Source organism: Gracilinanus agilis, chromosome 6, assembly GCF_016433145.1.
Source record: "Gracilinanus agilis isolate LMUSP501 chromosome 6, AgileGrace, whole genome shotgun sequence".
NCBI lineage: Eukaryota > Metazoa > Chordata > Mammalia > Didelphimorphia > Didelphidae > Gracilinanus > Gracilinanus agilis.
Window position 1 is genome coordinate 83,265,364 of NC_058135.1, and position 19,443 is coordinate 83,284,806.

The window sequence follows — 19,443 nt, forward strand, 5'->3', positions numbered from 1 at the left end:
GACAGCTTCACTTCCTCATACCAAGAGAGAGAACGCAGGGCTTCAAGACAAAAGAAAACCACATAAAACTCAAGGACAGTGCAGATGGACCCCACTATTGGACAGCTCAGCTCAGCAAAAATGGTCCTTCTTGTCCCCCCAAGTTTTTTGTTTGTTTGTTTGTTTTTCCCTACTCTCTAGGTTTTACCTCAGGAAAGATTAAGCAGTAAGATTAATCCAATCAATACAGGATTAATACCATCAATTGGACAGAGAAGAAGACTTCAGAGGGCAGAAAAAGTAACTACAAACCTCCATTGCCAGCTGGGGGAAGATCTTTCATCAAAGATTATTAAATACATCTGCTCAAATTAGCAGAACAAGGAAGGAAAAAATGTGTAAGCAACAGAAAAAGAGAAAAGAAATAACAATTGACAGCTTCTTTCAAGGAAGTGAAAAGAGAGCAATGAAAAAGAAATAGATGAAGAGGAAGTAGCTCCAGCAAAATGGACACAGGCTTTAGAAGATCTCAAAATTCGACTTCAAGAACTCAAAAAGCAATCAAGAGAGGCTGAAGACAATTTGAAAAAGGAAATACATAAACTAAAACAAGAAAATAAAGTCTTAAAAGCCAGAACTGGCCAGCTTGAAAATGAAGCAAAGAAGGCAAAAGATGATCTACAAAGAAAATCATACCACAAGGAGAAGGATGACCAAAAATCCAGGGATGAAATTCAGTCTTTAAAAAATAGAACTCAACAACTAGAAGCAAATGACTTCACTGGCACCAAGAATATATAAAACAAAATTTAAAAAATGAAAAATTTCAGGAAAATATGAAACACCTCATTAATTCAACCACAGATCTGGAGAACAGAGCTAGAAGAGACAATTTAAGAATTATTGGTTTACCAGAACATCATGATTAAAAGAAAAAGTTTAGATAGCATTTTACAAGAAATTATCAGAAAAAACTGCCCTGAAATTCTTGAACAAGAGGGAAAAGTGGAAATAGAAAGAATCCATGGATTACCTCCTACATTAATCCACAACTGACAACTTAAAAGTAATATTATAGCCAAATTCAAAAACTACCAGAACAAGGAAAAAATATTACAAGCTGCTAAAAAGAAGTCATTCAGATATCAGGGAACCACAGTTAGCATAACACAGGATGTGTCTGCACCTACCTTGAAAGACCAGAAGGCATGGAACATAAGATTCCAGAAAACAAGAGAACTGGGTCTACAACTATCCAGCAAAATTACCTATATTATTGCAGGGGAAAATATGGTCATTCAATAAAATCTAGGACTTTCAAACATTCATCAAGAAAAAAAAACGGACTTAAACAGAGAGTTTGCTGCCCAAACCCAGAACTCAAGTAAATCAATATAAGGTAATTATGAGAATGGGGGGAGGAGAAAAAAATATTTTCTTTAAGGGACCCAACAAGTTCAATCAAATTGTTTCCCAAGAAGAAAAGAAGATATTGGCAAATATTAAAAATTGTTATTACCAACAGGGTAACAAGAAGAAGTTTACATAGAGGGAAAAGGGATAAACTGTATAGGATGAAATGTCAAGATATAAGAAGCAATATTAGGGAGGGAGAGGCCTTGGGAGGAGCTCGGTTTAGCTTTAAAGAACAATAAGAGGGGAATAAGAAGGGAGTGGGGAGAAAGGGAAGTACAACAAGGGAGGGAATTATAGGAACTGATTAAAAACAAGATACTGGTATAGAAGGAAACAGTGAAAGAAGAAAGAACAGGACTAGGAGAGAGAATCAAAATGTCTGGGAATGCAGAGTTGATAATTATAACTCTGAATGTGAATGAAATGAACTCACCCATAAAACAGAAGCAAATAGAGTGGATTAGAAATCAAAGCCCAACCATCTGTTGTTTACAAGAAACACATATTAGACAGACAGACATAGAATGAAAATGAGAGGATGGAGCAAAATCTTTTGGGCTTCAAATGAGAAAAAGAAGGCAGGGGTGACTATCATGATCTCTGACAGAGCCAAAGTAAAAATAGATAAGGTTAAAAGAGATAGGGAAGGTTACTACAACCTAATAAAACTCAGTATAAACAATGAAGAAATATCAGTACTCAATATGTATGCAACAAATGGAATAGCTTCCAGATTTCTAAAGGAGAAGCTAGTGGAGCTCAAGGATGAAATAGATAGCAAAACCATACTAGTGGGGACCTGAACCTTCCCCTATCAGATCTAGATAAATCAAACCAAAAAATAAATAAGAAAGAGATAAGAGAGGTGAATGAAACCCTAGAAAAATTTGAGTTAATAGATATTTGGAGAAATATAAATAGAGACAAAAAGGAATACACCTTCTTTTCAGCAGCACATAGAACATTCACAAAGATAGACCATGTAATAGGGAAGAGAAACATGGCAAACACATGCAAAAAAGCAGAAATAATAAAGGTAATCCTTTCAGATCATAATGCAATAAAAATAGTTATTAGTAAGAATACATGGAGAGGCAAACCAAAAACTAATTGGAAATTAAATTATATGATTCTCCAACATAATTTAATGAAAGAACAAATCACAGAAACAATTAATAATTTCATTGAAGACAATGACAATGATGAGACATCTTACCCAAACTTATGGGATGCAGTCAAAGCAGTTCTAAGAGGAAAATTTATATCACTGAGTGCTTATATTAACAAATTAGGGAGGGCAGAGGTTAATGAATTGGGCATGCAACTTAAAAAATTTGAAAATGAACAAATTAAAAATCCTCAGATGAAAACTAAATTAGAAATACTAAAAATCAAAGGAGAAATTAATAAAATTGAAAGTAAAAGAACTATTGAATTAATAAATGAGACCAGTAGCTGGTATTTTGGAAAAAAAAACACAAATAAAATAGACAAAGTATTGGTAAATCTATTTGAAAAAAGGAAAGAAGAAAACCCAATTAACAGTATCAAAGATGAAAAAGGACACCTCACCTCTAATGAAGAGGAAATTAAAGCAATCATTAAAAGCTATTTTGTCCAATTATATGGCAATAAATATAGCAATCTAGGTAATATGGATGGATATTTACAAAAATATAAATTGCCTAGATTAAAATCAGAAGAAATAGAATACTTAAATAATACAATATCAGGAAAAGAAATGTATCAAGCCATCAAAGAACTCCCTAAGAAAAAAAATCACCAGACCTGATGGATTCACAAGTGAATTCTATCAAATATTCAAAGAACAATTAATACCAATACTATACAAATTATTTTATATAATATGCAAAGAAGCAGTCCTACCAAATTCCTTTTATGACACAAATATGGTACTGATTCCAAAGCCAGATAGATCAAAAACAGAGAAAGAAAACTACAGACCAATCTCCTTAATGAACATAGATGCAAAAATCTTAAATAGAATACTAACAAAAAGACTCCAGCAAGTGATCAAGAGGATCATCCACCATGATCAGGTGGGATTTATACCAGGAATGCAAGAATGGTTCAACATTAGGAAAACCATCCACATAATTGACTATATCAACAAGCAAACCAAGAAAAACCACATGGTTATCTCAATTGATGCTGAAAAAGCTTTTGACAAAATACAGCACCCATTCCTACTAAAAACACTAGAAAGTATAGGAATAGAAGGCCCTTTCCTAAAAATAATAAACAATATATGATGTAATAAGGGACTTTAAGGAAAAGATGTTATAAGGGGATTAAGCTAATAGGGTATGAGCTGGTTGTAATATGGGAATAAGCTAGAGGTAATAGGGAGATTAAGGCAAGGTAAGGTTGCAATAGGGGATAAGGCAGATAAAAGACTAAAGGTAATGTGAATAGGGATAAAACACTGGATAGGGTTTGTGGATCCCTAAGGCAGTAAACAGGTAATGAAGATACAATGGGGAAGGTGGTAGATTGAGGTGGTAGGAGAAGTAAGGGAATGACTGAGTTTAGGGAATATAAACACGGAGGTATAAAGAGTTGCAAGGGCAGACAGCTACAGCCTGAGAGATACAGACTGGGACACAGGTTTGAGACAGAGACACTAAAGGGAACAGACTGAGCCCTTTAAGTAGGAAGGGCACTTCTACAGACATAGGTTAGGGCCAGCCAAGAATGGCTTGAAACTGACTAGAGGGCTTCTAGTTAGTTTCTCAGGTTCACAAAGGAATAGTTCAGAGGAAGTATTGAGATTACACTTCCTCCAAAATGGATAACCTCCAATTCCCTTCACTACCCAGAGAAATTATTATTCTTTTCTCCCCTTCTCCCTCTCTTATCAATCAACTAATGAACTAGCCAAAGGTTTGATTAAGTAACAATCAGGGTTTGTTGATTTTTAGGGTTGATTGGAAGGGATGGAGGGGTATGAGGTAACTCTAACAGCCATCTATGGAAAGCTTTAGGTGGGGGAGGGAGACAGGAATGTGAGACTGAGATAGGACCTGCCTAACTCACCTGAAAAGGATTTTGAAGTCTATAGGATTAGGAAAGTTGGATACAATAATTCAAGAGATAATTTGTAACAAGGGTAAGCCCTATTTGACTATAGGGAAACTATGTCTACCAAGTTTGAAAGCTAATCCCACATCACCCTCCTTTCAAAACCCCAAGAAATTTAGGAAGGGAAAATGATGATTTGGAATAAGGGAGGTTAGGGAGATCTAAAGAAAATAGTTAAGCTAACAAATTTTAAGAGAAAAGTTGCAGAATATAGGCCAGGTTTTCAGTCTAAAGAACAGAGCTCAGTTGACCCTTCTACTCTCATCGAGTCCCAAGGGTCAACTGTCTAACCTTAGGATTCTAAACCCTTTTCAACTGTCAGAAACTCTCCAGAAAGGCTTTGCAGGGTTGATATGCATCCTTTTGCACTACAATATATGTTAAATCATCAACCAGCATCATATGAAATGGGGATAAATTAGAAGCCTTTCCAATAATATCAGAAGTGAAACAAGGATACCCATTGTCACCTCTATTATTTAACATTGTACTAGAAACACTCACAATAGCCATTAGAGAAGAAAAAGAAATTAAAGGTATTAAAATAGGCAAGGAGGAGACCAAGCTACTGCTCTTTGCAGATGATATGATGGTATACTTAAAAAATCCTAGAGAATCAACTAAGAAGCTTCTAGAAATAATCAACAACTTTAGCAAAGTTGCAGGATGCAAAATAAATTCACATAAATCACCAGCATTTCTATATATTTCCAACACAGCACAGCAGCAAGAGGTAGAAAGAAAAACACCATTTAAAATGACCCTAGAGAATATAAAATACTTAGGAATCTATCTACCAAAACAAACAGAGGAATTATACAAACACAACTACAATACACTTTCCACACAATTAAAACTAGATCTAAACAACTGGAAAAACATTGATTGCTCATGGGTAGGACGAGCTAACATGATAAAAATGACCATTGTACCTAAATTAATTTACTTATTAGTTCCATACCTATCAAACTACCAAAAAACTTTTTTTACTGAATTAGAAAAAAATTATAAAAATGTTCATTTGGAAGAACAAAAGATCGAGAATATCAAGAGAAATAATGAAAAAAAAAAGTGAAGGAAGGTGGCCTGGCAGTACCAGATATTAAACTATACTATAAAGCAGTTGTCATCAAAATAATATGGTACTGGCTAAGAGACAGAAGGGAGGATCTGTGGAATAGACTTGGGGTAAGTGACATCAGCAAGACAGTGTATGATAAACCCAAAGAGCCCAACTTTGGGGACAAAAATCCACTATTTGACAAAAACTTCTGGGAAAATTGGAAAACAATACGGGAGAAATTAGGCTTAGACCAACATCTCATACCCTACACGAAGATAAATTCAAAATGGTGAAAGACTTGAATATAAAGAAGGAAACTGTAAGTAAATTAATTGAATACAGAATAGTATACTTGTCAGATCTCTGGGAAAGGAAAGATTTTAAAACCAAACAAGAGTTAGAAAAAATTACAAAATGTAAAATAAATAATTTTGATTGCTTTAAATTAAAAAGGTTTTGTACAGACAAAAACAATGCAAGTGAAATCAGAAGGGAAACAACAAACTGGGAAGATAATCTTCATAACAAAAAACTCTGACACAGGTCTAATTACTCAAATATACAAGGAACTAAATCAATTGTATAAAAAAATTAAGCCGTTCCCCATTAAATAAATGGGCAAGAGACATGAATAGGCAATTCTCAGGTAAAGAAATCAAAAGTATCAATAAGCACATGAGAAAGTGTTCTAAATCTGTAATAATTAGAGAAATGCAAATCAAAACAACTCTGAGGTATCACCTCACACCTAGCAGATTGGCTAAAATGATAGCAGGGGAGAGTAATGAATGTTGGAGGGGATGGGGCAAAATTGGGACATTAATGCACTGCTGGTAGAGTTGCGAACTGATACAACCATTCTGGATGGCAATTTGGAATTATGAAGGATGATGGCCTAGGAGTACCATATCTTAAACTGTACTATAAAGCATTTGTCATAAAAACCATATGGCACTGGCTAAGAGACAGAAGGAAGGACCAGTGGAATAAACTTTGGGTAAGCATCCTCAGTAAGACAGTCTATGATAAACCCAAAGAACCCAGCTTCTGGGACAAAAACCCACTATTTGATAAAAACTACTGGGAAAATTGGAAAACAGTATCAGAGTGATTGGGTCTAGATCATCATCTCACACCCTATACCAAGATAAATTCAGAATGGATAAATAACTTTAATATAAAGAAGGAAACTATAAGTAAATTAGGTGAGCACAGAATAGTATACTTGTCAGATTTCCGGGAAAGGGAAGATTTTAAAGCCAAGCAAGAGTTTAAAAAATTACAAAAAGGGGGCAGCTGGGTAGCTCAGTGGATTGAGAGCCAGGCCTAGAGACAAAAGGTCCTAGGTTCAAATCCGGCCTCAGACACTTCCCAGCTGTGTGACCCTGGGCAAGTCACTTGACCCCCATTGCCTACCCTTACCAATCTTCCACCTATAAGTCAATACACAGAAGTTAAGGGTTTAAAATAAAAAAAAAATTACAAAATGTGAAATAAATAATTTTTATTACATTAAACTAAAAAGTTTTTGTACAAACAAAATCAATGTTACCAAAATTAGAAGGGAAACAACAAATTGGGAAAAAATTTATAACAAGAAACTCAGACAAAGGTCTAATTACTCATATATATAAGGAGATAATTCAATTTTACTAAAAACCAAGCCATTCTCTAATTGATAAATGGGCAGCAAACATGAATGGGCAATTTTCAGATAAAGAAATCAAAACTATCAACAAACACGTGAAACAGTGTTCTAAATCTCTTATAATTAGAGAAATACAAAACAAAATAATTCTGAGGTGCCACCTCACACCTACCAAATTAGCTAACATGACAGCAAAGGAAAGTGGGGAATAATGGAGGGGATGTGGCAAAATTGGGACATAATGCATTGCTGGTGGATTTGTGAACTGATCCAACCATTCTGGATGGCAATTTTGAACTATGCCCAAAGGGCTTTAAAAGACTATCTGCCTCTTAGTCCAGCCATAGCACTGCTTGGTTTATACCCCAAAGAGATAATAATGAAAAATACTTGTACAAAAATATTTATAGCCGTGCTCTTCGTGGAGGCAAAAAATTGGAAAATGAGGGAAGGCCCTTCGAACGGGGAATGACTGAACAAATTGTGGTATCTTTTGGTGATGGAATACTATTGGGCTCAAAGGAATAATGAATTGGATGAATTCCATGTGAACTGGAATGACCTTTAGGAATTGATTCAGAGTGAAAAAAGCAGAACCAGGAGAACATTGTATACGAAGATTGATACACTGTGATAAAATCAAATGTAATGGACTTCTGTAATAGCAGCAATGCAATGACCCAGGACAATTCTGAGCTATTTATGGGAAAGAATGCTACCCACATTAAGAGGAAGAACTACAGGAGTGGAAACACAGAAGAAAAACAACTGCTTGAACACATGGGCTGATGGGGATGTTATTGGGGAGGTAGATACTAAATGATAAATCTAGTCTAACTATCAATAATATGAATTAGGTCTTAACCAATGATACATGTAAAACCCAGTGGAATTGTGAGTCTGCTACAGGAGGGTGTGGGGGAGTTTGTGGGAGAGGGAAAGAACAGGAAATATGTAACTATGGAAAAATATTCAAAATAAAATAAAAATGTAATTAAAAAAAGAATTATGCCCTAATTAATTGGGCTGTTTAGGAAGTAGTTGGCTTACTTTTATTAGAGATTTCCAATTAACTGATGTGTTGGGCTTGTTCAAAGGGAATTTCTGCTCAAGTATGGGTTGGTTAAGAGGGCAAGGAGAAAGATAAAATGGGATTAAGAGATTCAGAGACACAAAGAAAACAAAGGCAGAAAGTTAGAAAGACAAAATTAGGCAGAAAGAAGGATAGAGATATAAAGAAAGATATAGAAACAGAGACAGAGGGGACAAGAAAGAGACAAAGATAGAGACTGATACATAAAGAGAAAGAGAAAAAAAACCCAAGATACACAAAGACAGAATAAGGACAAAGATAAAAACAGGCCAAGAACCAAAAAGGTGAACTATAAATGCATATGTATATATCTCTGCACATATATATGTGTGTATATATATATATATCAATCTATCTCTCTCTCTCTCTCTATATATATATAATATAAATTAGCACTAGGGAAGACTTTAGAGAAAGAGGAGATGGAGGAAGATGATTTAAGGGGGGTGAATACATATCTTTGAGAAATCTTTCAACTTTTAATTATTATAGCAAATGTTAGTTTTGTTGCAAAATACTATTTAGTATTAATATAGCATTTTATAATAATGATAGATAGAATTTACTAGTCCTTACTATCTGCAAATTACTGTGCCACATATGACCTTCTCTATTATTATCTCATTTGATAACTGGGAGATAGATACTAATATTTTTCTCATTTTACAACTGTTAAGATTCAAGTAACATAACCTGACATGTCACATCCTTAGTTGTCTTAGGCCACATTTGAACTCTAGGCTTAATGAATTCAGGCCTGCAGAGATTATCCAGTGTACCATTTTATTTGCCAAGAAAAGGAATAGATCTTTTTTTTAAATGTCTGGATCACTTAGTCACTGATGTCTTATATTGAAACATTTTCTTAGTGTTTTAATGAGAACAACTATGGAATACCAAGTGATATCGTGTGCCTTCATTTCATAGAGGTAGCTGATAAGTTCAAATCCTGAAAAGAGTTTCAGCTAAGAGGGGATTCCTTCTTAAGACACTAGGCTACCTTTTTGGAGATTAAAAGCAAGAGCTAGACTAAGTGAATTCCCTTAAGAACCTACAGCTCATACTAAGTAGCAAAGTAATGTTAATGTGATACTAAATGTGGAGCCTACTTCACAGCTAAGAACAAGCTGATAGTACAGGCTAAAGCCATCAAAAGGCCTCAGGCAACCTGTAGATAGGATTACAACTCACAACACACATGATTGAAAGTGAAGGTTTATCACAGATAAGAAGGTACTGGGTGTATGTTTTATACTTAACTTTTATAAGCTTTTTTTGTCTTTTTTTCTTTGTTCCATTGGATATCAAGGATTAGACTTTAAAAATAAGTTTTAGGAGCTTATTCTTTCTTATACAAAAATCATGCCCATATTTCTTTATGAGAAACATTGGATGAAGGCAGAAATGGTACAATTTTGCTGTTTTTAGTCTGTGTCCAAACTTGACTGCTACATTATCTCAAAGGAATGTTACTTTGGAATAATGACCAAAATACTAGGAAGATCCAAATGTCCTTTAGGATATTTCACACAAATCTCACACATTACCAGAGATTAATCCTATGATATATCTCTGGAAGGGACCTTAGAGTCCACCTATTCGAAGCTGAGCCCTTCCACAGTTTTGAGATGAAGAAATTGAGGACTAAAAATTATGTGACCTTCACAGGTTACATATCTGGGAGGAAACAGAAAATGGGTTTGGACTAAGATTCTTCAATGCTAGGGCACTTTCCCCATTATGATTTTTTCTTCAGGGGTTACTCTTGGCAATGGGTATTAATCACTGGAAAAGTAGAGACAATAGTTCTTTACTACTGAAAAAAGAGCTGTAATTAAAAAATGTATATAGTTGATCAGTGGAAAGACAGGGAGGAAGGAAGGGAGGGAAGAAGGAAGGAAGAAAGAAGGAAGGAAGGAAGGAAGGAAAGAAGGAAAGAAGAAAGGAAGGAAAGAAAGAAGGAAAGAAGGAAGGAAAGGAGGGAGGAAAAAAGCATTACAGACCGAACACATGCCAGGTCCTATGCTGAGTGCTTTCCAATTATTTTCTCATTTATTTTTCCAACCCTAGGAGATAGGTACACTTATTATCCCTATTTTACAAATGAGGAAACTGAGGCAAAGAGATGTTAAGTGACTTGCCCATTGTCATATAGCTAGTAAAATTCTGGGGCTGGAAATCTATTGAGGATATGATTTTAGACCTGGTGCTCTATCCACCACGCCATCTAGCAGACTGGAGAAATTCAGCATTAAAGATATAGGATGAAAGCTTGAGGTAAAAAGATTAGGGAATGAACCTAGAAAGGGTGCAATACAGAAGGAGAGTTCAAATAGACATTGATATAAAGATGAAGAACGTTTAAGCATAATCTCAGAAGAAATGGAATCAAGATACCTGGGCCTCATCAGTTATTTATATTTTCAAATATTGATGGAACTAAAGTTGTGACATTTTCAGTGAAATATGAAATATATAGAAAAAACAGATGCAGTGCCATTGACTGAAGACAGGCAAATGTCCCAGTTTTCAAAAATAGTCAATTAGAACTTTAAGATTTGCTAAGTGTTTACATCTATTTATTTATTTGGATCTCAAAGTGACCTTGTGAAGTAGCTATTATTATCATCTCCAATTTATAGATGATGAAACTGAGTTTGAGAGAGATTAAGTGACTTGAACACAGTCGAAGAGATAGTGTTTGTGGCAATTATTCAGTTCTTCCTTACTCCAATCCCAATATTCTCTCCACTGTGCCAAGGAGGGGGAAAAAAGCTATAAATCATTGTGTTTAACTTCAGTTCCTTCACATATTCTGGAATAGAGCATGAAAGAAACTGGTTTATGAACATCAAGAAAATTGTATAAGGATTAAGAGTTGGAGTAATTTCATTGAGAACAAGTCAAGTTGGTCTGGCCTTTTTCACAGGATCAGTAAACTGACTTTTCAGGGGAATATCATAGCTACATTTCAGCTAGACTTTAACAGAACATTTGCTAATGTATATGGAACTAATCACATGGAAAAGATAGACAGATATGGATTAGATTAACACAACAAAGTGGAATGACAACTGACTGAATAGTCAAACTCAAAGAATAGTCAATCATTAATGGTTCAATATCAGCTTTGAAGGAGATCTCCATTTGAATGCTGAAGGGATCTCTGTAGGACCAGAGGCTATTTAACATTTTTACCAGTTACTTAGATAAAGACATATGTACCATGCTCTATAGGTTTGTCCAATGACAAAGGGTGACAGTAAGGACTGAAAAAGATATTGACAGACTAGAATTATGCTGAATCTAACTATTTGAAATTCAATAGGAACAAATCTCTACCTTGTAATAAAAACAATAGACTTACAAAAAATGAAAGAGTCATGTTTAGAAAACAATTCCTCTGGAAAAGACCTGGGGTTATAGTGAAGAAAAAGGCAAATATAAATTATCAGTAATATAGCAGGATGAAAAGTTAATACTACTTTTTGCTGTTTTAAGACATGTAAACTTTTCAGAAATAAGGAGGCAACGAATCCAATATAATTTCCCTTGGTCAGATCACTCCTAGAGTATTATGTGGGATTCTTTGCCATAGAACAGGAAGGACATTGCTAAAAAAATTAGAGTGTGGCCAGAGGAAGGTAACAGGATTGATAAAGATCATATAATGAAAGATGGGAGGAAATGAGATTACTTATATTAAAGTAGAGAAGACTCACTCATCTTCAACTGTTTGAAATACTGTCATGAAAAGTTCCATGAACAATGGGTAAAAGTTATAGAGACACATTCAAACCTGAAAAACAAAACAAAACAATTTATTAACAATTAAATATGTCCAAATGTGAAATGAGATGCTTCAAAGATGTTCTAGTTCTTCAGAGGCCTTCAAGTAAGAAGTATAAAACCAATTAATGACCTAATTTCCCCCAAATTTATATGGAATAGAAAATGAAAATTGTAAGCTTGACTAAAATTTGAAGAAAATTCTAGAATGTACTGCAATGTAGTGGTGATTTTTATATGGGATTGCCTAGAAGGCTGCTGATTGTCTCAATCATCATTCCCACCTTTTTCTTTGATATTAAATTTTATTTTATTTTTCTTTCAATTACATATAAAAACAGCTTCCAACATTTTTCAAAGAATATTGACTCTCAAATCCTTTCCCTCTCTTCCTCCTCTATAATCTTTAATCCTCTTGAGATGATAAACAATCTCATTTAGATTTTGTATGTGCAATCATGTAAAACATTTCCCCATATTAATCTTTTTGTGAAAGGAAACTCAAATGGAAAAAAAAGACAAAACAAAAAAGTTAAAAAAAAAAGTTTGCTTTGGCCTGGATTCAGATTCAGTTCTTTTTTCTCTAGAAGTAGATGGGTTTTTTTTGTTTGTTTGTTTTTATCATGAGTCCTTTGGGATAATTTTGGATCATTGTATTGCTAAGAATAACTGTTATAGTTATTCATTGTAAAGAATCTTTGTCATTATACAATATTCTCCTGGTTCTGCTTATTTCACTCTGCTTCAGTTCATGTCTTTTCAGCTTTTCTGAGTTCTCCTGCTTGTCATATCATAAAGCACAATATTATTCCATTACAATCACATGCTATAACTTAGTCATTGCCCAATTGAAGGGTATCCCCTCACTTCCAAATTTTTGTACTCCTTAAAAAGAGATGCTTTAAATATTTTATGGACATATAGGTCCTACCCTCACCCCCATTTTAAAATCTCTTTGGGATGCAAACATAGTCATAAGATTATGTACTGTTCTGTACCCCTTTCGGCACAGGTTCAAATTGCTCTCCTGAATGATTGAAGTAATCTACCAGTCTTCCAACAATGTCTTCATGTCCTAGTTTTCCCATAATTTTCCTTTTGTGTCATAATAGTCAATTTGATATGTGTGGTGTGGAACCCTAGAGTGGTTTTAATTTACATTTCTCTAATTAGTAGTGGTTTGGAGCATTTTTTTGCATGACTATTGTAAAAAGAGGCTCCTTCAGTTGGGGTGTGGGTGAGAGAGAGGAAGGTCAAAGTAGAATCCCTCTCAAGTCACCACAGGAACTCTCTAATTACTTTGAGGGTTATTTTATGATGGCTTCCCTAGATAGAGTGACTTGATTCACTTCTGCCACCCTGTACTTGAAAGAGGAAGAGTTTCTCTGCTGATTGAGATACTTCTTATTTCTCTGTGAAGTTGTTAGCCAGAGACAGCTGGATAAACCTCCCCCACACCAACATCTCTCTCCTTCAATTGTAAGTCAAATGGAAAATGGTGGATCATCCCCAGATAGGCAGCAGGCTTATTCACTCCTTGACTTTGTAATTTGACTTTTAATAATGGGATTGATCAGAGGGAAGGTCATGCAGTTGAGGAAAGAGGGTGAATAGGAATGGTTTGTTGTTTCTTTGTTGAAACCTATGAGTCCATGTACCAGCCAGGCTGAAGCCCAAACTGAGTTTCTGTCACCCTTCCCACTAAAACCCTTATTCCTAACTATCTAAAAGTAGATTAGAAGTCACTAGAGGGATAATTATAGTGGAAAGATGAGGGTAATCAGTTGTAGAAAGACAAGTTCTCATAAGAGTCTCTGAATCTCTCAGATGAATCTGTGGTGTAGAATCAGACTTAGCAGGAATCAAACATGGTTGCAGGGACTATTGTCCAGGGACAGCAAGGGGTTTGAACAGGCTTGACTCAGGAGCTTCAGACTTTCAAATCCTTCTTCACAGCTCTCAAGACCAACTCCCCTTGCTTGGGGTGGTGTTCCCCCTTTAATTTTCCTGGTTCCAGCAATCTTCAACCAATCCTCTTTCTTGGGGTTCTGCTGTAGCCCCCTATAATTCCACTTTACACTATGGAAAGTTTTAATTACTTTATCTGTGAACTGCCCGTTCATATCTGTTGAACATTTTTCAGTTGGAGAATGATTTATATTTTTATATATTCAACACATTTTTCAATGACTTTGAGAAATGAGGCTTTAATTACAGATTTGTAAATTTTTTGCACTTATTATGATTATCGTGTATTACTTTTTATCCTATTTACCCCTTTTTAGTTTCTTACCTCCACCTCTCCCAATTTTCCCTTCTTTTTATTAGTTCCATTCTCACTTCTCTTATCCCCTGCCCCTCTGACTTTCCTGTAGGGTAAGATAAGCTTTCTCCAATCAACTGATTTTGTTTATTCTTCCCTCATTGAGCCAATGCTGATGAGAGTAAAATTCATATGTATTCCTCCCCACCTCCCTCATCTCCTCCACTGTAAAAGCTCTTTCATGCTTCTTTTATATGAAATAATTTATTCCCCTTTCCTTCATTGCAATGCATTCCTTTTTCTCATGTCTTAATTTTATTTTTAAAAATATCATCCCATCATATTCAACTCACACCCTCTCCTTCTGTTTATGTATGCTTCTAACTTTCCTAATAATGACAAAATGCATTGGTATCACAAGAATCACCTCCAAATGTAGGAATATACACGGTTTAACTTTATTGAATGTCTTTTGAATTCTTTTTTCTGTTTCTTTTTTTTTAATTTTCTTGAGTCTTGTATTTGAGAGTCAAATTTTTCATTCAGCTCTGGTATTTCCATAAAGAATGTTTGAAAGTCTTCCATTTCATTTAATATCCATTCCCTCCCCCTAGTATTATGCTCAATTTTGCTGGGTAAGTGATTCTTGCTTCAAGTCCTAGCTCCGTTGCCCTCTGGAATATCATGTGTAAAGGGAACCCCCTCCCAGGATCATGCATTTGGGCCTGACCTGCTTCCATGTACTCCAGTGTAGGTCATGGAACTGTAGCCTATGTAATTGATCAAGAGGTGATTGAGTTTGACTCAGAAGGGAGGAGAAGGTTAAAAGGTTTGAGACAAGGAAGTACACTCTCTCTATTCCCTTGGACACAGCAGCAAAAGGAAGGTGGAGGAAAGAGTCATGTGGAGAAGCACCAATGTGGCTAGTTAGAAATATGTTTTCATCTTATCATTTTTACTTTATTTATATTGTTTCTTTTTTTACTTTTTTATTTTTTAGAGAAATTTTCCATGGTTACATGATTCGTGTTTTTACTTTCCCCTTCCCCTTCCCCAACCCACTCCCACTCCCTTAGCCTACACACATTTCCACTGGTTTTAACATGTGTCATCGATCAAGACCTATTTCCATATTATTGATAGTTGCATTGGTGTGGTCATTTAGAGTCTACACCCCCAATCATGTCTGCATCAACTCATGTGTTCAAGCAGTTGTTTTCCTTCTGTGTTTCTACTCCTGTAGTTCTTCCTCTGAATGTGGGTAGCATCTTTTCCATAAATCCCTCAGAATTGTCCTGTGTCATTGCATTGCTGCTAGTACAGAAGTCCATTACATTAAATTTTACCACAGTATATCAGTCTCTGAATACAGTTTTCTTCTGGATCTGCTCCTTTCACTCTGCATAAATTCCTGGAGGTCATTCCAGTTCACATGGAATTACTCCAGTTTATTATTCCTTTGGGCACAATAGTATTTCATCACCACAATTTGTTCAGCCATTCCCTAACTGAAGGGAATACTATTGTTTTCCAGTTTTTTGCTATCACAAAAAGTGCGGCTATAAATATTTTTGTACAAGTCTGTTTATCTATGATCTCTTTGAGGTACAAACACAACAATGGTGTGGCTAGATCAAAGGGCAGGCATTCTTTTAGAGCTCTTTGGACATAGTTCCAAATTGCCATCCAGAATGGTTGGATCAGTTCACAACTCCACCAGCAGTGCATTAATGTCCCAATTTTGCTCCATCCCCTCCAACATTCATTACTCTCCCCTGCTATCATTTTAGAAAATCTGCTAGGTTTGAGGTGATACCTCAGAGTTGTTTTGATTTGCATTTCTCTAATTATTACAGATTTAGAACACTTTCTCATGTGCTTATTGATACTTTTGATTTCTTTATCTGAAAATTGCTTATTCATGTCCCTTACCCATTTATCAAATGGGGAATGGCTTGATTTTTTATACTATTGATTTAGCTCCTTGTATATTTGAGTAATTAGATCTCTGTCAGAATTTTTTGTTATAAAACATTTTTCCCAGTGTGTTGTTTCCCTTCTAATTTTGATTGCATTGTTTTTGTTTGTACAACAACTTGTAAATTTAATCTAATCAAAATTATTTATTTTATATTTTGTAATTTTGTCCCCAAAATTGGGCTATTTGGCTTTATCATACACTGTCTTGTTGATATCACTTACCCTAAGTCTATTCCACAGATCCTCTCTTCTGTCTCTTCCCAGTACCATATTGTTTTGATGACAACTGATTTATAGTATAGTTTAATATCTGGTGCTGCTAGGCCACCTTCTTTCACTTTTTTTCATTGTTTCCCTTGATATTCTTGATCTTTTGTTCTTCCAGATAAACTTTGTTATAGTTTTTTTCTAATTTAGTAAAACAGTTTTTGGGCAGTTTGATAGGTAAGGCACTAAATAGGTAAATTAATTTGGGTAGATTCGTCATTTTTATTATGCTAGCTCCTCCTACCCATGAGCAATCAATGTTTTCCAATTGTTTAGATGTAGTTTTAATTGTTTGGAAAGTGTTTTGTGGTTGTTTTCATATAATTGCTGTGTTTATTTTGGTAGATAGATTCCTAAGTATTTTATATTTTCTAAGGTGATTTCAAATGCTGTTTCTCTTGCTGCTGTGTTGTGTTTGAAATATATAGAAATGCTGATGATTTATGTGCATTTATTTTGTATCCTGCAACTTTGCTAAAGTTGTTGATTATTTCTACTAGCTTTTTAGTTGATTCTCTAGGATTTTTTTTAAGTAGACCATTATATCATCTACAAAAAGTGATAGCTTAGTCTCCTCATTGCTTATTTTAATACCTTCACTTTCTTTTTCTTCTCTAATGGCTATTGTGAGTGTTTCTAATACAATGTTAAATAATAGAGGTGATAATGGGCATCCTTGTTTCATTCCTGATCTTACTGGGAAGATTTCTAATTTATCCCCATTGCATATGATGCTTGTTGATGGTTTAAGATATATACTGTTTATTATTTTTAGGAAAGAACATTCTATTCCTATACTTTCTAGTGTTTTCAGTAGGAATGGGTGTTGTATTTTGTCAAAGGCTTTTCCAGCATCTATTGAGATAATCATGTGGTTTTTGTTGGTTTGCTTGTTGATATAGTTAATTAAGTGGATGGTTTTCCTAATGTTGAACCATCCTTGAATTACTGGTTTAAATACCACCTGATATTGATGGATAACCCTATTGATTTTTCTGGAATTTTTTGCTACTATTCTATTTAAGATTTTTGCATCTATGTTCATTAGGGAGATTGGCCTATAGTTTTCTTTATCTCTTTTTGATCTACCTGGCTTTGGCATCAGTACCATATTTGTGGCATAAAAGGAATTTGGTAGGACACCTTCTTTGCTTATTATATCAAATAATTTGTATAGTATAGGGATTATTTGTTCTTTGAACATTTGATAGTATTCACTTGTGAATCTATCAGGTCCTGGCGATTTTTTCTTAGGGAGTTCACTGACGGCTTTTTCAATTTCTTTATTTGATATTGAATTATTTAAGTATTCTATTTCTTTTGCTGTTAATCTAGGCAATTTATATTTTTGTAAATATTCATACATATCACTTAGATCTCTGTATTTATTGCCATATAACTGGGCAAAATAGTTTTAATGATTGCCTTAATTTACTCTTCTTTAGAGGTGAGGTTTCCCTTTTAATCTTTGATATTTTTAATTTGGTTTTCTTTTTTCCCTTTTTTTATTTGATTGACCAGTACTTTGTTTATTTTTTCTGTTTTTTCAAAATACCTGCTTCTATCCTTATTTATTAATTCAATAGTTCTTTTACTTTCAATTTTATTAATTTCTCCTTTGATTTTTAGTATTTCTAATTTAGTTATCATTTGGGGATTTTTAATTTGTTTGCTTTCTAGTTTTTTAAGTTGCATGCCAAATTCATTAATCTCTGCCCTCCCTAATTTGTTAATATATGCATTCAGTGATATAATTTTCCCCTTAGAACTCCTTTGGCTATATCCCATAGGTTTTGGTAAGAAGTCTCATCATTGTCATTGTCTTCAATAAAATTATTAATTGTTTCTATGATTTGTTCTTTCACTAAATTATTTTGGAGAATCATATTATTTAACTTCAAATTAGTTTTAGGTTTGCCTCTCCATTTATTCTTTTTTTTTCCCAAACATTTATTAATATACATTTTTAACATGGTTACATAATTCATGCTCCTCCTTTCCCCTTCGCCCCCTGCACTCCCCACACCCATGGCCAATGCACATTTCCACTAGTTTTGTCATATGTCCTTGATCAAGACCAATTTCCAAATTGTTGGTAGTTGCATTGGTATGGTAGTTTCGAGTCCACACCCTCAATCATGTCCACCCCGACCCATGCGTTCAAGCAGTTGTTTTTCTTATATGTTTCCTCTCCTGCAGTCCTTCCTCTGAATGTGGGTAGCCTCTTTACCATAAATCCCTCAGAATTGTCCTGGGTCATTGTATTGCTGCTGGTACAGAGGTCCATTACATTCAATTTTACCATAGTATATCAATCTCTGTGTACAGAGTTCTTCTGGCTCTGCTCCTTTCGCTCTGCATCACTTCCTGGTGGTCTCTCCAGTTCGCCTGGAACTCCTCCAATTTATTATTCCTTTTAGCACAGTAGTATTCCATCACCCGCATATACCACAGTTTGTTCAGCCATTCCCCAATTGAAGGACATACCCTCTTTTTCCAATATGTTGCCACCACAAAAAGCGCAGCTATAAATATTTTCGTACAAGTCAGTTTATCTATGATCTCTTTGGGGTACAAACCCAGCAATGGTATGGCTGGATCAAAGGGCAGGCATTCTTTTATAGCCCTTTGAGCATGATTCCAAATTGCCAGTCAGAATGGCTGGATCAGTTCACAACTCCACCAGCAATGCATTAATGTCCCAATTTTGCCACATCCCCTCCAACATTCATTACTCTCCCCTTCTTTCATTTTAGCCAATCTGCTAGGTGTGAGGTGGTACCTCAGAGTTGTTTCGATTTGCATTTCTCTAATTATTAGAGATTTGGAACACTTTCTCATGT